Below are 25,504 nucleotides of genomic sequence, written 5' to 3'. Positions count from 1 at the left end.
TGGATTTTCTTCAAAAAACAAAGCATCAAATCAGTGGCGTACCTAGGGTATGTGGCACCCGGGGCCCATCATTTTTTGACACCCCCCCCCCATGTAAAAATTTTTTTTTTTTTTTTTGCAATAACCATGAAATGGAATAAATGGTCAGAATAGAAACAGGCAGTGAAAATTTTCTTTTATTGAACCTCATATATGTAACCATTATTCCAAACATAACATAACATAAATTATGTCTAAATTGTCATGACATTAGAAGTACATATGGAGTAGTTGCAGGTGATGCTTGGGACAGTTCTGATTGTGTTAGTTCGGTTTTATGTGTTTTTTGAATAGAAGGGTTTTTATTTCTTTTTGAAGGTTTTGCAGTCTGTGGTTGATATCAATTGGTTGTAGAGTTGGGGGTCGAGTGTTGCAGCTCGAATGGCTAGGAGGTTGTCGAACAGTTTTTTTCTTTTGACGTTTTTGGTTGGAGGGTGTGTGAATGGTGCACAAGTTCTCCTATGTCTGTTTGAAGTGGATTGAATTATTTAGCTGAAGAAATTAGTTACCCCCCCATTCCACACACATTAATTCTCTTCCATTTTTGTTCCCATTATAAAAAAACACTGATAAGTTCCCAGGAAAAAAATACATTAAAATAAGAAGTGAAAACAAAGGCCCCTACAGATGAGAACATAACATAAGAATAGCCTAACTGGGTCACACCAATGGTCCATCATGCCCAGTAGCCCATTCTCATGGTAGCCAATAGTGCTGTCCGATTCAGAGAAAAATATTTCATTCGATTCGATTCACCCTGTTGAATCGATTTTTCGATTCGATTCACTGTTAATGACACCGCTTTTTAAGTTTAAACAAAGTACAACAATAAATTTCACAACAACAATAAATTTCACAAAGTACTTAAAAAAAAAAAATCACATTTTTCCATTAAAGCAGTTCTGGAGACATTTGCTTGAACAGTCTTTTTTCCCAGTCCATAAGCAAGCAATATGAAAAAGATTTCCTTAATTATCTACTCAAACATTTTTGCTATTTACTTTCATTGTACCTAGACTATTATTCAGTAGAAAAAATTTAGTTTGTTCAATCAAGCAGAACATTCACTCATAGAAGTCCAATGTCCACACAGGATTTGATTGAACAAACCAAATTTTTTCTACTGAATAATAGTTTAGGTATACTGAATAGCAAAAATGTTAAAGCCACACAGAAAAGCAGTAAAAGTCAATAGGTTCTCCAAGTGGGAACAACCTGATGTCTCAGCACTTGAGGAAAAGACCACGTAATAATGTTTATAAGATAAATCATATAAATGATTATACTGAAGCAGGGTGTCCTCAGCGTGAGAGGTAAGCGAGAGGAGAGAATTCTCCAGCGCTTTACACAATAAGGCACAGGTTAATCACCCTCTGCCTGCAGTGCACACCATCATAGGACACCTCAGGTGTGCTCAAATTAATCAATTAAACAGTAATTAAACAGTAATAAACAATTGGTCAATCACAAGAGTGCAAGATCAAACAGGTTGTTCCCACTCAGAGAACCTATTGACTTTACTGCTTTTCTATGTGAGTAGATAATTAAGCAAATTTCTGATAGCCTACAGAACTGATTCTCACCTTCCATCCCCAGCCCCCAAGACTTACCAGACCCCCCCCCTGCCGATGTATTTACTTACTGCCTGAACTGGATATTAAATCGTGGGGAAGAGAGGAGAAATGCGGGGAAAGAGCCAGCCAAAACTAGTATTTGTTGCTGCTGAGTGCACCAATCCAGGGCAAGCAGACGCTTCCCCCATGTCTTAATAACAGACAATGGACTTTTCCTCCAGGAATTTGTCCAAACCTTTCTTAAAACCAGCTACGCTATCTACTTTTAACATAACTTCTGGCCACTTCATTTTTAAGCTTATATCTTTCCTTCCAAACAGAGACCTTGCTAGATGTCAAATACAGCACAAGGTAACTTCACACGGACTTAACTGTGCAGGAAATGAATATCCTCATACACCCACCATATAGTGCAAAAATGTGCAAAGGTCTGTTTTTTCTTTCGATCACTACATAGCCTAATGCCACACAAGCAGCGCTGTTACAAACATATTCTGAAGGTCAATGCTAAGGTTGACAAAGTTTCCTTCCTTGGACCAGAAGGAGATACTGACAAACCACTGGAAGAGATTCTAAAACAACTACCCAGAAATAACACCCAAAGACCCACTCAGTGTGTGAACCAGTTGAGTGGAGTGGACTAACTGGGGGTGGAAATGGGCCCAGAGTTTGCTCAGCAGAATTTCCCAGACTACCTCTTCCTCTCAACACACTGACATGCTACCACCACCACCAACACTAGGAACACCTCACCGAGTATGCCAGCAATGCTTATAAACTTTATAAAACACATTATTATATTTTCTTATAAAGCATATATTTTAACTGAACTCAGCCTTGCCATTCACAAAAATAGAAAAGTTCCCATTTCAAGCTGTCTCATGTACACTTTTCAAATCTAACATATTGTAATCACAAAACAGAAAATAAAATTATTTTTTCTACCTTTTGTTATCTGGTCAATATTCAAATCTTGTTGGTCCCAGGCTCTTGTTGTCTTGCTTGCCAGGGTCTCCTTTCTCCGTGCTAACCATCCGTCTGCCATCTCTGTCCTCCCCTTCCGTTTCCCTTCCCTCTCCCGGAGATCTGGCATCTTTCCTTTTTTTGTCTCGATCCACAGATTCACCTTTTCTCAACTCCCCACCACCCCAGGATCCACCATCTCTCCCTTTCTGTTCCCAACTATCCTCCTATCCAGTATCTCTATCCCCCCTCCACACCATCCCCTGTTTCCAAGTTCTCTCCCTTTCTGTTCCTTCCCTCCCTAAATCCCATTATGCACCATCTCTCTCCCACTCCTCTGTTTTTAGACCCATTATTTCTAAACCCCAAAGTCTGGCATATGCACGTATCTTTGAACCCCCCCTTCCCTCTCTCCCTCTGTGTACTTTTACACCAGGACCCCCCTCCCCCGAAGGTCTGTCCCCCCTCCGAAGGGCTACACCCCACCCCTGAAGGCCTGCACCCCCCCGAAGGACTTTACCTCCCACCCAAAGGTCTGTCCCCCTCTGAAGGCCTAAACCCCACACCTGAAGGCCTGCACCCTCCCCGAAGGATTGTACCCCCCACCCGAAGGTCTTTCCCCCCCTGAAGGCCTGCACCCATCCCGAAGGCCTGCACCCACCCCGAATGCCTGCACCCACCCCAAAGGCCTGCACCCACCCCAAAGGCCTGCACCCCCCCCCCGAAGGTCTGTACCTCCTGAAGGCCTGCACCCCCCTGAAGGCCTGCACCCCCCCCCTCGAAGGCCTGCACTCCCTTGAAGGTCTGCACCGCCCCCGAAGGCCTGTCCCCCACTTGAAGGCCTGTCCCACCCCCTTGTAGGCCTGTCCCCCCTTTAAGGCCTGCCTGCCTGCCTTTCCCCCCCTTGAAGGCCTGTCCCCCCTTGAAGGCCTGCACCCCCTTGAAGGCCTGCACCACCCCCCTCGAAGGCCTGCACTCCCTTGAAGGTCTGCACCCCCCCGAAGGCCTGTCCCCCACTTGAAGGCTTGTACCACCCCCTTGTAGCTTCTCCCCCCCTTGTAGGCCTGTCCCCCCCTTGAAGGCCTGCCTGCCTGCCTTTCCCCCCCTTGAAGGCCTGCACCCCCTTGAAGGATTGCACCCCCCCCCCCCGAAGGCCTGCACTCCCTTGAAGGCCTGCACCCCCCTGAAGGCCTGCCTGCCCCCCTTGAAGGCCTGCACCCCTTGAAGGTCTGCCCCCCCCCCCGAAGGCCTGTCCCCCCTTGAAGGCCTGCCTGCCTGCCTGTCACCCCCTCCCCCTTGAAAGCCTGCTTGCCTGCCCGCCCTCCCCACCCTGAAGGCCTGATGCCCCGACCCACCCAGAAGGACCGCTCGCCCCCCTGGCCTCCCCGCACCACCTATGAAGCAGCCGCAGCAGGATCGCGAAGTCAGCGTCAGCGATCACTGCGCTGCTTCCTGCGCCACGGTCCCGCCCCTCCTCTGACGTCAGAGGAGGGGCGGGATCGCGGCGCAGGAAACAGCGCAGGGATGCTGACGCTGACTTCGCGATCCTGCTGCTGGCTGCTTCACAGGTGGTGCAGGAAGGTCAGTGGGGCGAGCGGTCCTTCGGGGGTGGCGGGGGACTGAACGGCAAGGCCGGGAACACCCCCTTAGGGCTGGCACCCGGGGCGGCCCGCCCCCCCCGCCCCCCCTAGGTACGCCACTGCCCAGGGCAAACCCTAAAAAGCCCAAATATATGCATAAAGGTACAGTTAACTCATGTGAAGGTGATACAAACAATGGATACACACAAGACAGATTTTGTCTTTTTAGAGTGTGGTGCAAGGGCCAAGTTCTCAAATTAAATGTAACTCGTAAAAAGAACTTGTGATGTGTCAGCAAATAATCAAAAATGTAAATCACTGCCACCTGTTGGACAGGCCTATTACCTGCGACAGGTGTTACATTACATAAAAATATGGGATAAACAAATAGTTCTTTTCTAAGAACAATGCATGAGACAATAATAAAGAAAATACAACAGATAACAAAATATCAGAACATAATGGGCCTATTAGATTCTGAAGATCTGCAGTGCTACTATAAATAGTTTGCATGGTGAGGGTGTATATTTTATGGTAGAAAGGTAATAAACCATAGAACAGGTTTAGTAAAGTAAAAAAAGAAAAAGCACAACAGTGACACACCTAATGTGAAAATTATCAGTCTTATTCCAAGGTGAGAATGGCTGGGTTACTCAAGCTTTTAAGGTGTCCCCAAGTTTCAGAATCAGTCTTAGAATAACGATTTCTTTTCTGAGAATGGAAGCTTTTAATGTGTGCCCAAGTCACAGGATCAGTCTTAGAATAAGCTTTCTTTTCCGGTCGTCTGGCTGTGGTATGGGACTTTGTTGTGGTTTCCTTAAGATGGAATCAAATTCAGGAATGGGGTTCTGCAGGAATTGATTCCACGACATTGTCTTCTGTGGTTCTTGCACTGGTGTCTGCAGCTGCTTGCTTTTCTTCTGTAGCAGCAGCTCAATTTTCTTCTGTAGTTTCTGTTCATGCAGGCCAGACGTTTCTGCTTGGCACCAAAACCGAACCTGTAGGAGTTGAGACAGCGGCATAACCCCTTCTCCAGGTTATGAAGGAAGCAGGTGCATGCCAGACAGGATTAGGAGACAGTACTCTGAAAGATAGTTCAAATGGTTAATAGTGAACAAAGACATTTGAACCTGTCTCAAATTAGGAACGGCATATTTCACTGGTTTCTGTTGTAATAAAGAAGATACGGTTTGCTGTGCTAAAAATGGCTTGTCCTGTAGAATCTTAAGGCAAACTGTGAATCAGCTGGATATCCCACTGTAGGCAAAACTCAGAAAAAGCATTGGAAGAATATGCAGAGCTATTGTCTGTTTTTTTAAAGTTTTTGGCTTTCCCATAACTGCAATGCATTGTAACATATGATTAAGTACTTGATTTGTTGTTTCTCCTGTTTGTGATGTTACCCAAAGATAACCAGAATAGGTGTCAATAGTAACGTGCAGATATTTCCATTTCCAGGAAAGGGGGATATTGCGTGACACACTTAATTTACTGTAAGTCTCCTGATTTTTACCGTACTCAGCAACAGAATGCAGCTGTGAGCATATGGGGGCAGGATAAGTGTTGTAACTTGATTTAAAGGAATTTTAACATTTTCACCAGGGCTTTGGCATTTTTGTGAAAGAATGCATGCCTATCTATGGAAGGGGTAAAGTGTGCAGCAGCTGCAATATTATCTCCTGTAGAAATGACTCCAGGAAGATTTTGATGGCTACGAATGTGAAACACATTAAGAGAGTGTTTACATGTTGACAATAACGAGCGTAATTCAAGAAACAAGGATAGTAATTTGTCATAAATTGACGGAGTGACATAGGCACCAGGAAGCTGATAAACTAAATTACAAAGTACAGATTGTCTGTGATCAGGTTCAGGGACAATGGGAAAAGGTTTGCAGCGCAAGAATAACAGTGGCTACATCTGAGCACTGAGCGGATTGTTGCGGGGGAGAGAATAAGACCTGAGAAGCATTTTCTTGGGGCCAGAGCACGACTCCGCGTGCCTTGTTGGCGTCTATATAGACAGTGAGCGCGTCAATTATAGGTGTTAAGCTTAGTGCAGAATGAAATTCCAAAACGCTTTCTGCCACTAGAATTAAACGTTTGTCTTAAGGATAATGATGACAAATATGACCAATGGAATTTATTAATGCAATTTGCAATACCTCATTATATTGAAAAAGAAATTCCCATTGGTCTTATGAAAGGGGAACGGTGATAGATATCAAATCCAGTCCCATAATGTTTAATGCTCTATTTCGTGCCTTACAAATCAGTGAACTATACATGGATTGAGGAGAACTGATATTCTTAGGGGGTGTATGTAGTTAATATATCCATTCCACTATATTTAAACTATTATCTGGTGTTAACTGGCCTAAAACCGCACCAGATTGGCGTTTCTATGAAAGGATTAATAAAGAAAGTGCTATATAATCTTGAATCCTAGTAACGCATTGCGTTAATAATAGCTGGTTAATAATCACTATCACCTTTTGAATGTCTGGTGTTATATAGCTCAAATCTAAAATTTGTTTGCCTTAATTAAGTTTTAAAGTAATAATGATAGGAGCTGCAAATGATTGCAGTAATTTGTGACCCAAATAAATATAAGGATACCGCTTTTAAACTTTTTCAGGTGCAATGCACAACCCATAATGTTTTAAATGTATGGTCAATTCAGAACTCCATTTAGTTTTAATTATCAGAGCTACTTATTAAGATATTTGCTTTGTCATCTGGATGTAGAGGAATGGTAAAAAAACAATGTTTTTTAGGTCTATTACCAAAACCTCCCTTTTTATCGGAATTATGTTAGGATTTGGAGTGCCACACTGTAAAGGACCCATAGGTTGAATGCACTGATTAATTTTCCTAAGATCATGCAGCAATATCCATTTACCTGATTTTTTTCTTTATTACAAACACTGGAGAGTTCCAGAAGCCAGCATTTTTCTGTATGAATCAGTAATTCGTTCTTCCATCAAATTACCAAAGTACAATTAATATTCAAATTTTAATTTGTGACCACTCGATGAGAAGGCTATTAAGTCTTGTAATAACATGACTCAGAAATAGCTTACCTTAATTGCAACTAACTGGGGTTCCATATCAGGGCATAATTCATTCAGTGACGTAATCACTGACCCACTATTTTCTGTAATAAACTTAGATTTGCAAGTGATTAATATGTAAACATTAGTATTACCGTAGCAGGTTCCATCTTATAGAGATTACCTGTCAAAAAGTTTAAATTCACCTCTGAGTAAGTCCTGCCATTCAGCTAATGATTGTCTTACCCAGAGTGGGCAAATGCTATGGAAGGACACATCCTCCATATCTAATTTTGGACAAACCTAGATAACATCAAAGTCATCAGTACGAAGGGTTGCAAACAAAAGGATCTGGGCTGTAATCCGTCTACAAACGTGATAAGATGTGCAAAAGTCAGTTTGGGGAAGAAATGACTCTAGTCACAGTGTCAGTGAATTTAGAATTTTAACAATGACTCCAATTTATGAGAGATATTTAGTACCCCACATTACAAAACTATAATTTATAGTTGTTATTTTCTGAACCAAGTCTCAACCTTACAAATATAAAAGGTTATAAAGATAAGAGGCTAAAGTCCCCATTCTCTCTCTAGAGCTTTTGACCAACTTTGCTAATTTCTCCTCAGACCCATCTTATCAGTAACACACACAAGAAAAAAAAAACCTCTCAGGCAAGCAAGAAAAACACACCTTCTTACTGGCAGACAGTCCTATTTTTCTCACTCACAGAAGCAATCTCTTCTCACACACAGAAGCAATCTCTTCTCACACACAGAAGCAGTCTCTTCTCATACACAAAAGCAGTCTCTATATCCACTCTGCATTTTAATATTTCTCAGTTCTATTAAACTAATTCCTGTGCCTACAACAAGTATCAGGCGGTCTCCCTAACCTGTTTATAAGTTCAGCTTCCTGTTTGATGCTTGCATAACTTTTAACTGGTGTTCCTGAGGCTAACTGGTCTGTGGTATAAAACCCTCCAGACTGTAAAGCTCTTCGTTAAGCCTCCTTATTATTTTCACTATCCCACATAACATATTGACCCGTAGTCAATACCATGTGCATAACGTCTGGTATGCAAGTATGCGCTCTAGCCATGGATTCAAAGAACCCGGCTGTGAAATTACTTCTTAAACCTGTTTCTGAGATATATTGCGCTAATGTTTCTGCCTTTTTTTCCTGTAAAAGAGCTGGGGATACCTGTGCTGGAGGTATGATTTTTGGATATGTGTTCTGACTTGAATAGTCAGATGGGGGAACGGTTAATGAAACCATTGTGAGGCTGGATTGCGTCTCAGTCCCTACCAAATCCAAGCCATGCTCACGCTGAGGCCATACCCATATGGCTGCTGAGGCCAGAGGCTCAGCATACAAAACTTTCCCGACTCTAAGCCAATCTTCTAATGTTAATAATCCCTTGTTTGAATACTGGGAGCAGTGCTCTCCTATCTCTTGTACTAAACAGTTTAACTGTGAATCAGAGGCCTCTCTATCTGTATGTCTCAGAATATTCTTCAAATCTGTCACATGAGCACGCTGTAAATCTGACAGGGAATTGACCATACTTACTCGAAGGGATCCCGGAGGATGAGGTGCACCAAGTCTAATCGTCAGACGGAGCAAGCAGGGCGAGGGTTGGCGAAGTTCCCTCTGTTCGGGCACCACTTATAGGAATGCCACAAAGGAAGCACACACATGCAATCTTAGAGTTGAAAGGAGACGCTCCAAATGAATGGTCTCTCCCTCTTTTTATTGAGAATCATATCTACATTAATTACTTAGTTAATGCTCTACAAGGTTATAATTTCATAATGCATTTAGAGTGAGGATTAAACCATTGTTTATCTATATCATGTGTGTCTCAAGGCTGTTATCTCACATGACATATGAATACATAATAACAGTTATAATAAAGTGATTTCCAATGTGTACCTTTCTGATATGTCTCAAATCTTACTATAAGCTTCCTCAAATATGGCTAAAGTAGTAAAAGCTTGTACCAGTCCCAAAATGTAGAGGTAATTGAAAATATCAAAATAGCTGGACTAGTGCATAACAATTTCAATAACAATGCTTTTAGTTTTTCATGAGTGTGCCTCAGCCCCACCACTCCACCGCTGTACTATCTTGTGACTGCGTGGAGATTTATGTGGCCATTCATCATCGGCTGCTCATATCTTTTTAATTTTATAGAATTGTGAAAAAATGCCTTCATATATATTTTTTGAAAAATGTTTTTCTTAATATCAAGGGTGGTGTAAATACTTAGCTCTTATCAGCCAACGTCTAGGAGTCTAACCCGACATGTTTCGCGCCAACCGGCGCTGTATCAAGGGTCTCCCTAAGTGTAAATTTAAAAGAGAAACAGTTATCCGTAAGCTTTAAGTAACTGTCCCTCAAATCCTATTACTTACAATATCTATTTTTACTAGAAAAAATGTGTGCTTACCGAGTACGCGCTAGTCATCCGACTTATAGTGTTGCTCAGAGTAAGATGGCCGCGGCGTCTAACCTCGGTTTATATAAGAACATAAGAACATAAGCAGTGCCTCCGCCGGGTCAGACCATAGGTCCATCCTGCCCGGCAGTCCGCTCCCGCGGCGGCCCAAACAGGTCACGACCTGTCTGCATCACCAGAAGGGGCTCCCTTGCCACCTTGGTTTCTCATTTAAGTCCTATCTTCCCATCGTAGTCCTAACCCTCCGGTCTTGCACATGTACGACCTGTTGGGTTTCTATACTTATTACCTGGTTAGCTTTCTATACCTGTGTTACATCCCAGCATCTCTCTCAGTATCCCACGATCCCTTTATCCCTCAGGAATCCGTCCAATAACTACAGTCATTCATATTCCCTGTACCTCCCCCCAGGGCCTGATTGGATGAAATACTAACCTACCAAAGACATCCATTCTATCTCAGCATTTAAGCCAGAAGGTGCTACAGTGTCCAATGAAAAGATAAACCTCTGTTCATTCTCATTTAGTTTATGATGATCTTTCCCACCATCCCTCCCAATGACTCTTTTGATGACACGCCACCTCAGCTCATCAATCTTATGTTTATAAGTGATCCAATGGTCTACCAAGGGGGCTTGTCGGACCCCATTCACAATGCGTGATTTATGCTCGTTGAGCCTTACACGAACTGCTCTTGAAGTGCGCCCCACATATATCAAATCGCATGGACAGATAATCACGTAAATCACATCCTGGGAAGTACAGTCAGTGTCTATCTCGGAGTATAAAATCACATTTCTCCCGGGGACCTCCCATGAATCTCCCTCGATGGTATAGGCACACCATTGGCATCTGCCACATTTATTGTGACTCCCCCTTATTCTCTCGTGAATCCCCCCATATTTCTGGGAATTACATTTCTGTCCCAACGTGACCCCCCTGGAATATGCTATCCTAGGGAAAGATTGAAATATATTATGGGTCTGTGCTATATGCCAGTGTCGTTTCATCAAGCCCACCACTTTACTGGCTGCCCTAGAAAAAGGAAGCACACAAGTCAAAATCTCATCTGTAGTATCAGCAGGAGGGCTAGCCCCCTGGAGCAAGAGGTCACGTTGGGCAAATTTAGCTCGCAGATATGCCTGTCTAATAGCCTTGTCCGGATAGCCCCTCTGTCTAAACTGCTCTGAGAGGGCTCTCGCTTGTTGTTTAAACTCACTCATAGAGGAGCAAATTCGACGAATGCGGAGGAATTGAGCTATGGGCAAGTTAAAACGCAATTTGTAGGGGTGAAAGCTGTCAAAATGGAGGACCGTGTTCCTAGTAATAGGTTTCCTATATAAAGAAGTGTTCATACGGCCCTCCCTTACCGAAATGTCAATGTCCAAAAATTCTATATAGGTGCTGTGGCATGTCATGGTGAATTTAATGTTAATATCAGCAGAGTTCAGGTGGTAAATAAACTCATCCAAATTCTCTCTGGTGCCCTCCCAAAGGGCACAGGTGACTCTCTCTCCCCTAACATATTAGGCCAATAAACACAAGTAAAGGCCTAAGATGGCTGAGAATGCTTTGACTAAAATTGTCAAGCTTTTGTACAATCTATGCTTGCTGAAATCAGCAAGCCAAGCGAAACATGCTAAAATGAGCGGGTGAAACGAAACTTATTCTTTTACATGACAACTGGTGTCACATCTGCTGTAATGCCATAAGAATAGGGAAGTGAACCTAAGAAGGATGAGGACATGTCTTGAACAAGAATACAAAAATACATTATTTCCAAGATATATCCTGGAATGGGCGGATTCTTACCAGAAATTTTGCTCGAAATTATTGAGTTGATATTAAAATGACATTTGATGGGAATAGATAGTTATTTTAGTAAACAGGACACGCATATGGTATGACACAGATATTATGAACCAATTAATAAACTGATAAATATAATGACGTTTGTAAGTGACCAATAAAAACTAACAATATGATATGTGCCAACGTGGCCTCAAACTGTCAAGAATTGTATGAGACAGCCTTTGTGATTATGAAAACAGGACAGACATCCAGGTATATTCAAGCGCTTGAGGCATACTATCTATCAGCTCCATATGCTGTAAAATTTGTTCTTGTAACCTGTTATTGATTGTTAATAAAATAAATATATATTAATTACTAGTGTTTAAGCCCGTTACATTAACGGGTGCTAGAATATATGTCTGTCTGTCTTTCTTTCTTTCTGTGTCTCTCCCTGCCCCTGTCTCTCTCTTCCTTTCTTTCTTTCTTCCTCACGCTGTCTGTCTTTCTTTCTTTCTGGTTATCTCTCTGGCACCCTATCTGTCTTTCTTTCTTTCTGTCTCTCTCCCTGCCCGCTGTCTTTCTGTGTGTCTGTCTTTCGTTCTAATGTGCTGCCTTCCTGCCTATCTTTCTGTCTCTCCATGGCCCCCTTCTATCTCCCCTCTCCCAAAGCAAACAAAGATTGCTCCCAGGCACCCTTTCCCTCTCCGTCCCCTCCACTTCCCTGTGCAGCAGCAGCAGCATTTCCCTCCCACATTTCCCTGTGCAACATCAGCATTTCCCGGCCTTCCCTGTGCAAAAGCAACATTTCCCCCCACATACACATACTTTCCTGTGCAGCAGCAGCATTTCCCACTCTTTCCTGTGCAGCAGCAGCATTTCCAGGCCTTCCCTGTGCAGAAGCAGCATTTCCCTTCCCACACACACACTTCCCTGTGCAGCAGCAGCATTTCCCACCCTTCCCTATGCAGCAGCAGCATTTCCCACCCACACACACACACTTCCCTGTGTAGCAGCAGCAGCATTTCCCACCCTTCCCTGTGCAGAAGCAGCATTTCCCATCCTTCCCTGTGCAGAAGCAGCATTTCTCCCCCTCCACACACACTTCCCTGTGCAGCAGCAGCATTTCCCAGCCTTCCCTGTGCAGAAGCAGCATTTCCCCCCCCCCCCACACACACACACACTTCCCTATGCAGCAGCAGCATTTCCCGGCCTTCCCTGTGCAGAAGCAGCATTTCCCCCCCACACACACTCTTCCCTGTGCAGCAGCAGCATTTCTCCCCCCCACACTACCCCTTCCTGTCTTTAGTGCCCCAGTGCCTCCTTCCCATGTCCTTAGTGCCCCTTCCTGTCTTTAGTGCCCCAGTGCTTCCTTCCCATGTCCTTAGTGCCCCTTCCTGTCTTTAGTGCCCCCAGTGCCTCCTCCCTATGTCTTTAGTGCCCCAGTGCTTCCTTCCCATGTCCTTAGTGCCCCTTCCTGTCTTTAGTGCCCCCAGTGCCTCCTTCTCATGTCTTTAGTGCCCCTAGTGCCTCCTTCCTATGTCTCTCTCACTGCCTTCTACACTTTGTCCCACCCCCACCCCCGAATCCTGCCTGCCTACCTTTCTCCCTCCCTAGCCAAAGTCAGCCTGCTGCCTCCCTGCCTGGCTGGCCCAGAACGTCCTCTCTGCCTTCAGAATTGAGTCGGAAAGACTTCCTGTCGGCTTTAGTAGCTGCAGCATGAGCATGGCGGTAAGAGCAAGGGAAAAGGAAGGAGGCTTTTTTTTTTTTTTTTTTTGAGCGGCAGGGAGGCAGCAGGCTGACATTGGCTCGGGAGGGAGAAAGGTAGGCAGGCAGGATTCGGGGCTGGGGTGGGACAAAGTGTAGAAGGCAGTGAGAGGGACATAGGAAGGAGGCACTAGGGGCACTAAAGACATGAGAAGGAGGCACTGGGGGCACTAAAGACAGGAAGGGGCACTAAGGACATGGGAAGGAGGCACTGGGGAACTAAAGACATGGAGAGAAGGCACTGGGGGCACTAAGTGTAGGGATGGAGATCTGATAAGTTCTGATCCAAGGCATTAGAACACTGGCGGGGTCCGCACGCAGGCGGTTCTGAGCGCAGGCCAGGTCGGCACACTGACCTATACCCTGTGTGCGGATCTGGGAACTGTGTGTGTATCTAGGCCTGGGTTTGGTTCTGAGGCCCTGTTTCTCATTTCCTCTCCCTCTCCCTCCTGCCAGGTATACATTCTAAGCAAGGACAATAGTTGCACCTTGAGCAGAAGGCTGAGGCATTCCCCCCTCCCTTGCCAGGCATTCCCCCCTCCCTTGCCACATATTAACCAGACACATATTTACCCTTTTTCTCTTATCTTGTTTAAGCATCCCTTATATGGGCAACTATCAGACTTTGCCTGAGCAAGGCTAATCAAGAGAGCTTAAGAAGCACGCATTATAACCTTTGGACTGTCACATGCCATAGTAAGATTTGAAAATATCAAAATAGCTGGACTAGTGCATAACAATTTCAAAAACAATGCTTTTAGTTTTTCATGAGTGTGCCTCAGCCCCACCACTCCACCGCTGTACTATCTTGTGACTGCGTGGAGATTTATGTGGCCATTCATAATCGGCTGCTCATATCTTTTTAATTTTATAGAATTGTGAAAAAATGCCTTCATATATATTTTTTGAAAAATGTTTTTCTTAATATCAAGGGTGGTGTAAATACTTAGCTCTTATCAGCCAACGTCTAGGAGTCTAACCCTACAAGTTTCGCGCCAACCGGCGCTGTATCAAGGGTCTCCCTAAGTGTAAATTTAAAAGAGAAACAGTTATCCGTAAGCTTTAAGTAACTGTCCCTCAAATCCTATTACTTACAATATCTATTTTTACTAGAAAAAATGTGTGCTTACCGAGTACGCGCTAGTCATCCGACTCATAGTGTTGCTCAGAGTAAGATGGCCGCGGCGTCTAACCTCGGTTTATATATTAAATAACTACAGTCATTCATATTCCCTGTACCTCCCCCCAGGGCCTGATTGGATGAAATACTAACCTACCAAAGACATCCATTCTATCTCAGCATTTAAGCCAGAAGGTGCTACAGTGTCCAATGAAAAGATCACCATCACCTTTGTCACATCACCATTTGTTTGTTTCACCTCTTTATGTTTACACATTATCTTAGTAATTATGCTTAAATTCATTAGGACCCCTGAAGAAGGCATGTCATCCGAAACACGGACCGTGTCGGGTCCCTTGGTTGGCTATAAGGTTGTATATGTTACTGCATTTATTAATAAACTACGCCTGCATCTTGTACATTATCTGCAGTTTGTTTGTTTTTTAAATACAACAAAATCACCACAAGAAAAATAAGAAAGGAAACTGAAAAAAAAAATGCTACTACAACTAATCATTTCTATACATTAAAACATTCAAGAGACAGTCCCCCGCTCATAGAGCTTACAATCTGATCAAACAGACAAACAAGATAAGTAGGGGGTTAGGGAGTTTCTCAGGCATGGGTGTTTTACAAGCGAGTGGGGGTTTAGGAGTTACAAACAAACTTGAAAAAGAGGATGTAAGAGCCTGAATGAACTTTGAGGGTTAAACCTGTGCACATCTAGTCTGACACACTTTAAAAGTACAACTCTTTGAGTCACAAACTTGAACCTTCTTACTTCACAGGCTCAGCGATTTCAAAATAGTCTCTTAGCTCAAAGAATATCAATCTAATCCAGTGGTCTCATACTCAACTCTTTCCATGGCCACATTTTGGATTTGTAGGTACTTGGAGGGCAGCAGAAAAAATAGTTAATGTCTTATTAAAGAAATGACAAGTTTGCATGAGGTGATTACCTACAAATTCAAAATGTGGATCCCTTCTGTCTCCCTTCTCCCCACTTCCATCATCTGTCCTGCCATGCCCCTTTCTTCCCACATCCATCATCTGTCCTGCCCTGCTCCTTTCTTCCCACATCCATCAGCTGCCCAGCTCCCTTCTGTATCCTTTCTCCCCACTTCCATCATCTGTCCTGCCCTGCCCCTTTCTTCCCACATCCATCATCTGTCCTGCTCCCTTCGGTCTCCCTTCTCCCCACATCCATCATCTGCCCTGCACCCTTCGGTCTCCCTTCTCCCCACATCCATCATCTTCCCTGTTCTGCCTTGCCCCCTTCTCTTTCTCCCTCCACCCCAGGCCTGTCTCACCACTCACCTTTCACTCCTATTTTTTTTAATTTTAGAACGGCGATGCCCCTCCAATGGCAACACGGGCCCTCCCCATTGACAGAAAGTAATACAAACGAGCAATGCGGGTAAGGCTAGAAGACCCTCTCTTGTCAGTAGCAAAAAAAACCCCCATAAAAAAAGAACTAATAAGCCAAAACCCATACAAAATAGTGACCACACATGATAATACCACTTACGCTAATAAAATCCAGGAAGACAACATATCAAGCGTAAATAAAGAAAGCTTGGCAAGGTAAGATGGTATGTCAGGGAAAGCAACGTCATAAGCAAGCAGTATGGTGACATCATAAGGGGCTAGGTAACACAAAGCACAATGCAGAGAAGAGGTATACTTTCGGCTCAACAATGGTAGGAAATATGGGGGCAGAAGGAGGAACAGGATTGTCTAAGCAACGGCTTAACAGGAGATCGGTGAAAAACTAACGGCAGATGGAATCAAGAGGGAACAGGCAAGAGAAAGAAAAACTAGGGCTAGAGGCACAAGACAAATAATCATGGCTAGCACTGGCAGCCAGAGAAGAATAAAACAGGGGGATTCCTAATGTCAGCAAGAGTAGCGGGAGAAATCAGACATAATGGGCATGCCTGTTCAAGATGTGGTTTCCCGAGACAGGAACACTGCAGTTTTCCCTGACTCTAGGAAACAAAATAGTCATTAGTAAAAAGAAAGAAACGTAGGTGGCAATATTAAAATCCTGGACCTATAAAGACAAAAGGGTTTTTTTTTTCTTTGTTTTTTTTTCCTTGCATTGTCACCTTGTCTATTAATTGGACATATATTTATTTCTTGTGCAAATACAGTTTCTGCTTTCTTCGTGCATTATCTTTCTCTGATCTCCAGTAATCTGTTTATAGTGTATGCGAAATCCGTCTGTGATCAAAAAACAAAAATAATGTCACCTTTATTCACCCCCCTCTTCACAGCTGTTGAAATGGAGCTCAACAGTTGTGAAATAACCTAAGAGATAGCAAATGGTGTGGTTAGTTTGGCAAGCCCCCACAGTCCACCTCTCTGGGCAGCCCACCCCTCTGGGTGGTCAATAATATACAAATCTACAGGGAGAGATTGTGATGGTAACAGGAACGGAGGAGCTTGTTTGTAGGTCAGACTAATAATGTATGTGTAAGAGGGGTTTATAGCCATGGGGCGCTTCCCCTCTGGATTCCCTTTAGAGGCTTATTAGACTACAGGAATAGATAAGAAATTAGGATATGGAGCAGATCACCAGTGAGACGCTGACACAGGAAGTTAGTGTATGAGTCAGTGTCTGGTTGTGATCACAGATGAACAACGATGTGTGTCCCCGAACCCCTGTAGGTCATGTGTAATGACCCGGGGAAAAGATACCAGGACTCTCTTGGAGAAGAGAGGCTGAGAAAGATAGATTTGAAGACATATATTTCATGGGCATTCAGTAGAGATTACTGGCATAAAGACCGCCCTCAAAAATATGCCTGAACACCAAGTATGCACCAGCCGGTACCAGGAGGAAAATTTAGGAAGAACGAGATAAAAGAAGTCAGGCATCAGTTCCCCAACACTTATGATAATGAGGGTTCACAAAGATGCATGCTGACAGAAAATGGATATATATATAGATAACAGTAATAGGTCAGATTTAGAGATTATTTACCAAAGAGATATATATAGGTGACTGATTTCACATGGCACCAACGATGCGGATGCAGAGAAACATCAAAATGTAAGACAGTGGATTCATAGAAGCATCAAAATACAATATCACTATACAATGTAATATTACAAAATGGTTAACCTGTGGACAGAAAAATGGAAGGCCAGACGTTATCCGAGCAGAGGAAAGAATTCAACCAGCAATTGAATCAGTGTCTGTACCAAGGAAAGAGTTTGGAGAAGAAGTAAACATAAGATTTACACAGAGATAAAGTAATAACGGCCGTAAATATTGCTCCACTATATATGCTATCCTGGCTTCTTTTCTCACCAGTCTTTATGCTATGCTGACTACTCTAGCACCAGTCCTTATGCTATGCTGGCTACTCTAGCACCAGTCCTTATGCTATGCTGGCTACTCTAACACCAGTCCCTTATGCTATGCTGGCTAATCTAACACCAGTCCCTTATGCTATGCTGGCTACTCTAACACCAGTCCCTTATGCTATGCTGGCTACTCTAACACCAGTCCCTTATGCTATGCTGCCTTACCCACTAGTTCATGTTTTCACTAACTGCAGTGTGAAGGACCAATAGGACAATTGAGGATGGGAACCCGGTCCCGGGCAAGGCAATGCAGAGAAACCGCTCCAGGGTCCGGGACCATCCAAATTTGACACCAGTGAGTCCTACGTAAAAACAAAAAGAAAAAAAAATTAGTGCTGAAAAAGAAAACAGTGTATATGGCAGACCATATTCTATTGCTGGTGTAAAAAGGAAATGAAGGAGAAGTGCGGCATAAAAAAAGGGGAACAAGATAAAGAAGGCAACACAGCAACTCTGCAAAATAAGGAAGTTCAGTTGAAAACAATGCATAAGCACAGAAATAAAACCCAGAATCAAACTTTTGGCCAAAAGTAATGGAGAGGCAATCTGACAAGCAGATTTTATGCCTGCAATCCAGTGAGGTCGCTTAAGGCTCGTGTCCTACACAGTCGTGGGTCACCATTGAAGTAGGTCGCTGTCTAGGCCTACCTCGGAATGGAGACTCCACACACTATATACTGGTTTCAATAGGTATACATTTATTAGCAAATCAGTAACAGCTTACAAGAATAAATCATTCAGCATATAATGTAACAGATGTAATCCTCAGGCCTGAGGGTCCTCTGATGTCTGTTCTAATTACTTCTGCTTATAGGCCTGGTTTTATACATTTCTTGGTGGTCAATACCACGTTAGCCTAAATCACATGATACATTTTTATTGGTTATTTTCCTTATAGGTCAATACATAAGTAGATTCATTTATTGGCTTATCTATTTGTGTCATCTTATACGTCTGTTCAGTTTGCCGTAAGGCCTAACCTTTTCCTGCAAATGCCCTTTTCCCTTTACCATATATGCAATTCCGAGTCCAAAATTCCTTCTCTGCTGTGGTAACACATGATATATCTTGCTAAATAATGTTCCTGTTTTTCTGACCATGAGCTGTGTTCCTCTTTGCATAATATCTGGCCAGGTGCCATGCATCGGAATTTAAGTCTTGCTTCTTACAAGTTTTTGCTTACCATAGCTAACTCAGAAACAGAATATTTCTCAATCACTATAGGCCAGCTGGCAAGTGGGTTATGAAATATCTTTCACAGTTAATATACTGATTTATTAGAGCAAGAGGGAGGGGAGGGGTTTTTTCTCTTGTGAGGTCTGGTTACTTCACCTTTATCCAAAGGACTTATCTTGCTTCACCTGTATCTCACCAGGATTTCTTCTTCGTCTCATCCTCTTTTCCCTCTCAATAAGAGGGAGGGATAGAAAGATGCTGCAGAGGGAAGGCACAAGGGGATGGGTGAGAGGGGAGGAAAGATGCTGTTTCCTCCTTGGAGGCTTGCGTCAGAGGGGAAGCTTTGGGCCAAGCACCTCTTGCAAGATAATATTTGCCGTCAATGCCAGGGCCCGTTTGACAAAGTAAACATCAGAAAGGTGACCCGTGAAGGTGAGGGAAAGGGAGATGGGCCAACTAGAGGGAGAGGTTAGGTGGACAGATGATGGAAGTAGGGAGAACTTGTGCCATCAGCAACAGCAGCATGTGGGAAAGCAGCATCAGGGAGGTAAGGAGAGAGGCTGGCAATCAGCAGCAGTGGCGGCGGACAGGGGGGGTGAAAGGAAGGAGGGAGGCTTTCTTTTTTGCGCAGCAGGGAGGGAAGGAGGTAGGCAGGCAAGCAGGCTGGCTTTGGAGCAGCAGGGAGGGAAGGAGGCAGGCAGGCAGACTGGGTTCGGGGGTGGGGGTGGGATAAAGTCTGGAAGGCAGTGAGGGGGACATAGGAAGGAGGCACTGGGGGCACTAAGGACATAGGAAGGGGCACTAAGGACATAGGATGGGACACTAAGGACATAGGAAGGAGGCACTGGGGGCACTAAGGACATAGGAAGGAGGCAATGAGGGCACTAAGGACATAGGAAGGGGCACTAAGGACATAGGAAAGAGACACTGAGGGCACTAAGGACATAGGATGGAGGCACTGAGGGCACTAAGGACATAGGAAGGGGCACTAAGGACAAAGGAAGGAGACACTGAGGGCACTAAGGACATAGGAAGGAGGCACTGAGGGCACTAAGGACATAGGAAGGGGCACTAAGGACATAGGATGGGACACCAAGGACATAGGAAGGAGGCACTGAGGGCACTAAGGACATAGGAAGGGGCACTAAGGACATAGGAAGGAGACACTGAGGGCACTAAGGACATAGGAAGGAGGCATTGAGGGCACTAAGGACATAGGAAGGGGCACTAAGGACATAGGAAGGAGACACTGAGGGCACTAAGGACATAGGAAGGGGCACTAAGAACATAGGATGGGACACTAAGGACATAGGAAGGAGGCACTGGGGGCACTAAGGACATAGGAAGGAAGGAGGGAGGGAATAGAAAGGGACAATTGTTGGGCCTGAGTAAAGAAAGAAATGAAAGAAAGGATATACAGTCAGAAGGAAACGCAACCAGAGACTCATGAAATCACCAGACAGCAAAGGTAGGAAAAATGATTTTATTTTCAATTTAGTGATCAAAATGTGTCAGTTTTGAGAATTTATATCTGTTGTCTATATTTTGCACTATATTTGTCTATTTTTCTATAGTTACTGAGGTGACATTGCCTTGACATCATTGAAACTCCCCCAAATATAAATGATAATTAACATTTTCTTTGCGTATAGTGTGCTTTGTAGTTTTTAAAAATTTTATGGTTACCATTATGAATTAATAAAATATTGTGTACATGAAAAATGAATGGAAGAAATTGGGGGCAGGATTGGGGGCAGGGCTAGGGCGGGATTGTGGGTGGGGCTGACAATTAATAAATGTCCCCTTTTGATGAAAAAATATAAATAGTCATGTTAAGCATGTGTCAAGTTGATCTTTTTTTTCCTTTTCACTTTCAAGTCTTCATCGCTTCGACTCAAGTGTGAATGTTTAAGATGCCAATATTCAAGAAAGGTAGATTCAATGTTTTATTTTATTCAGTATGATTCTTCCCACTGTTAGTGTTTTTTGTTTCCTGCTGTTTCATGTATAATCCAAGCAGCACTCGGTTTTCTGTTTTGAGTTTTTTATTTTCCCATAGCTGCCCCAGCCTTCAGTTTTCATTGTATTTTTTAATTACCCTTTGTCCACATATTCGTTTCATTTTGTTTTAAGTTCTAATTATGACCCTTAAGGCTCCTTTTACTAAGCTGCATTAAGACTTTAATGCGTGGAATAGCGCGCGTTAGATACTAACGCCACCATTGAGCTAGCGTTAGCTCTAGCAATGTAGCGCGGGGTTAGCGCGCGCTAATCTGCTGCATGCACTAAAAATGTTAGCGCACCTTAGTAAAAGGAACCCTTAGTGTGCTTTATAATCCTGCATGCTTATTTTCAAATAGCCTTCCCATTAGCTTTATCTTGGTTGCAATCTGAATGTCTTGACTGTTTTCTCTCATTGCCTATATTTCCCTCACTGCTCTTTTCTGGTGTATTTCATATGTCCCATTTGCCCCTCCACATTTTTATTTTCAGATTTTTTTGCTTAGGTATGCCTTTCTTTTCAAGAGCCTTCTATAAACTGTTTTGTTCTTGCCATGCATTTCACTGCGAGTATATTAGGTCGCCATGCATTTAATTGTGTACATAATAGTTTACCAATTACCATCTTTTATTTTATTCTATTACTGCTCTGATGACTCGTTTTAGCATTTTATTAGATCACGTTTTATTCTTTTTGTATGTCATCTCATTTTTCTTCTGGTTTAATGACTTATCTAGCACTTTACTTTTTGCTCTACTAATATACCATTACCACCACCACCAATGTGTTTTTCTCAATTGTTTGATAATTGTTTTATATGACTTTAAATTGTTTTGTAATTGCTTCATAATTGCTTTATATGACTCTCCTCTACCATTCTCTGCAAAATTGTGACTTAAGTGCTCTGTCATGGTTTATTTTATTTTTTAAAAAGTTTATTCCGTAGCTTTGGGAAATGTATGTAGCAGATGTCTTTGTATCGTGTTCAAAAGAAAAGAAAATGAATTTCTGGTTTTATTTCTAGTGTTGAAGTACTTGTTGACCCTTCTTGTAGCTGGTGGGGACAGGGCTAGATTAACCAGTAGGCACGTGCCTAGTGCCCGAAATGAAGGAGGCCCCCCTCCCGATCGGCAACTTGCCCCCCCCCAATCGGCAACATGGGCTCCTCCCGTTCGGCAACGCAGGCCCCCCATCGACGGAAAGTAATACAAACGAGCAACGCGGGTAAGAAAGGCAAGGGGAACTGTAATTTTGCAAGTGGTGCTGCTTGCCCAAAGCTTCCCTCTGATGCAGCTTCCTGTTTCCACCTGGGTGCGTCAGAGGGAAGCTTTGGGCAAACAGCACCGCTTGCAAAACTACAGTTCCCCTTGCCTTTCTTACCCGCATTGCTCGTTTGTATTACTTTCTGTCAATGGGGAGGGCCCGTGTTGCCATTGGAGGGGCATCGCCGTTCTAAAATTTAAAAAAATAGGAGTGAAAGGTGAGTGGTGAGATAGGCCTGGGGTGGAGGGAGAAAGAGAAGGGGGCAAGGCAGAACAGGGAAGATGATGGATGTGGGGAGAAGGGAGACCGAAGGGAGCAGGGCAGATGATGGATGTGGGGAGAAGGGAGACCGAAGGGAGCAGGACAGATGATGGATGTGGGAAGAAAGGGGCAGGGCAGGACAGATGATGGAAGTGGGGAGAAAGGATACAGAAGGGAGCAGGGCAGCTGATGGATGTGGGAAGAAAGGAGTAGGGCAGGACAGATGATGGATGTGGGAAGAAAGGGGCATGGCAGGACAGATGATGGAAGTGGGGAGAAGGGAGACAGAAGGGATCCACATTTTGAATTTGTAGGTACTCACCTCATGCAAACTTGTCATTTCTTTAATAAGACATTAACTATTTTTTCTGCTACCCTCCAAGTACCTACAAATCCAAAATGTGGCCATGGAAAGAGTTGAGTATGAGACCACTGGATTAGATTGATATTCTTTGAGCTAAGAGACTATTTTGAAATTGCTGAGCCTGTGAAGTAAGAAGGTTCAAGTTTGTGACTCAAAGAGTTATACTTTTAAAGTGTGTCAGACTAGATGTGCACAGGTTTAACCCTCAAAGTTCATTCAGGCTCTTACATCCTCTTTTTCAAGTTTGTTTGTAACTCCTAAACCCCCACTCGCTTGTAAAACACCCATGCCTGAGAAACTCCCTAACCCCCTACTTATCTTGTTTGTCTGTTTGATCAGATTGTAAGCTCTACTGAGCGGGGGACTGTCTCTTGAATGTTTTAATGTATAGAAATGATTAGTTGTAGTAGCATTTTTTTTTTCAGTTTCCTTTCTTATTTTTCTTGTGGTGATTTTGTTGTATTTAAAAAACAAACAAACTGCAGATAATGTACAAGATGCAGGCGTAGTTTATTAATAAATGCAGTAACATATACAACCTTATAGCCAACCAAGGGACCCGACACGGTCCGTGTTTCGGATGACATGCCTTCTTCAGGGGTCCTAATGAATTTAAGCATAATTACTAAGATAATGTGTAAACATAAAGAGGTGAAACAAACAAATGGTGATGTGACAAAGGTGATGGTGATCTTTTCATTGGACACTGTAGCACCTTCTGGCTTAAATGCTGAGATAGAATGGATGTCTTTGGTAGGTTAGTATTTCATCCAATCAGGCCCTGGGGGGAGGTACAGGGAATATGAATGACTGTAGTTATTTACTATATATAAACCGAGGTTAGACGCCGCGGCCATCTTACTCTGAGCAACACTATGAGTTGGATGACTAGCGCGTACTCGGTAAGCACACATTTTTTCTAGTAAAAATAGATATTGTAAGTAATAGGATTTGAGGGACAGTTACTTAAAGCTTATGGATAACTGTTTCTCTTTTAAATTTACACTTAGGGAGACCCTTGATACAGCGCCGGTTGGCGCGAAACATGTAGGGTTAGACTCCTAGACGTTGGCTGATAAGAGCTAAGTATTTACACCACCCTTGATATTAAGAAAAACATTTTTCAAAAAATATATATGAAGGCATTTTTTCACAATTCTATAAAATTAAAAAGATATGAGCAGCCGATGATGAATGGCCACATAAATCTCCACGCAGTCACAAGATAGTACAGCGGTGGAGTGGTGGGGCTGAGGCACACTCATGAAAAACTAAAAGCATTGTTATTGAAATTGTTATGCACTAGTCCAGCTATTTTGATATTTTCAATTATCTCTACATTTTGGGACTGGTACAAGCTTTTACTACTTTAGCCATATTTGAGGAAGCTTATAGTAAGATTTGAGACATATCAGAAAGGTACACATTGGAAATCACTTTATTATAACTGTTATTATGTATTCATATGTCATGTGAGATAACAGCCTTGAGACACACGTGATATAGATAAACAATGGTTTAATCCTCACTCTAAATGCATTATGAAATTATAACCTTGTAGAGCATTAACTAAGTAATTAATGGAGATATGATTCTCAATAAAAAGAGGGAGAGACCATTCATTTGGAGCGTCTCCTTTCAACTCTAAGATTGCATGTGTGTGCTTCCTTTCTGGCATTCCTATAAGTGGTGCCCGAACAGAGGGACCTTCGCCAACCCTCGCCCTGCTTGCTCCGTCTGACGATTAGACTTGGTGCACCTCATCCTCCGGGATCCCTTCGAGTAAGTATGGTCAATTCCCTGTCAGATTTACAGCGTGCTCATGTGACAGATTTGAAGAATATTCTGAGACATACAGATAGAGAGGCCTCTGATTCACAGTTAAACTGTTTAGTACAAGAGATAGGAGAGCACTGCTCCCAGTATTCAAACAAGGGATTATTAACATTAGAAGATTGGCTTAGAGTCGGGAAAGTTTTGTATGCTGAGCCTCTGGCCTCAGCAGCCATATGGGTATGGCCTCAGCGTGAGCATGGCTTGGATTTGGTAGGGACTGAGACGCAATCCAGCCTCACAATGGTTTCATTAACCGTTCCCCCATCTGACTATTCAAGTCAGAACACATATCCAAAAATCATACCTCCAGCACAGGTATCCCCAGCTCTTTTACAGGAAAAAAAGGCAGAAACATTAGCGCAATATATCTCAGAAACAGGTTTAAGAAGTAATTTCACAGCCGGGTTCTTTGAATCTATGGCTAGAGCGCATACTTGCATACCAGACGTTATGCACATGGTATTGACTACGGGTCAATATGTTATGTGGGATAGTGAAAATAATAAGGAGGCTTAACGAAGAGCTTTACAGTCTGGAGGGTTTTATACCACAGACCAGTTAGCCTCAGGAACACCAGTTAAAAGTTATGCAAGCATCAAACAGAAAGCTGAACTTATAAACAGGTTAGGGAGACCGTTCCCCTTTCATAAGACCAATGGGAATTTCTTTTTCAATATAATGAGGTATTGCAAATTGCATTAATAAATTCCATTGGTCATATTTGTCATCATTATCCTTAAGACAAATGTTTAATTCTAGTGGCAGAAAGCGTTTTGGAATTTCATTCTGCACTAAGCTTAACACCTATAATTGACGCGCTCACTGTCTATATAGACGCCAACAAGGCACGCGGAGTCGTGCTCTGGCCCCAAGAAAATGCTTCTCAG

General features: G+C 43.2%; 1 long non-coding RNA gene across 1 annotated transcript in view; it reads left to right on the top strand.

Annotated features, from left to right (window-relative positions):
* LOC117367710 overlaps window positions 1-24,103 on the top strand; it is a 47,957-nt gene extending 23,854 nt beyond the window's left edge. Inside the window, exons 2-3 of the long non-coding RNA XR_004540826.1 lie at window positions 20,770-20,823; window positions 23,792-24,103. This is a non-coding gene — a long non-coding RNA (uncharacterized LOC117367710). The remainder of the gene's footprint in view (window positions 1-20,769; window positions 20,824-23,791) is intronic.
* Window positions 24,104-25,504: the final 1,401 nt, after the last annotated feature.

The sequence above is a fragment of the Geotrypetes seraphini genome, chromosome 10 (genome assembly GCF_902459505.1).
Source record: "Geotrypetes seraphini chromosome 10, aGeoSer1.1, whole genome shotgun sequence".
In the NCBI taxonomy this organism is placed as follows: Eukaryota; Metazoa; Chordata; class Amphibia; order Gymnophiona; family Dermophiidae; genus Geotrypetes; species Geotrypetes seraphini.
The sequence above is the reverse complement of the archived record's forward strand: the minus strand, read 5'-3'. Positions and strand labels throughout refer to the sequence as shown.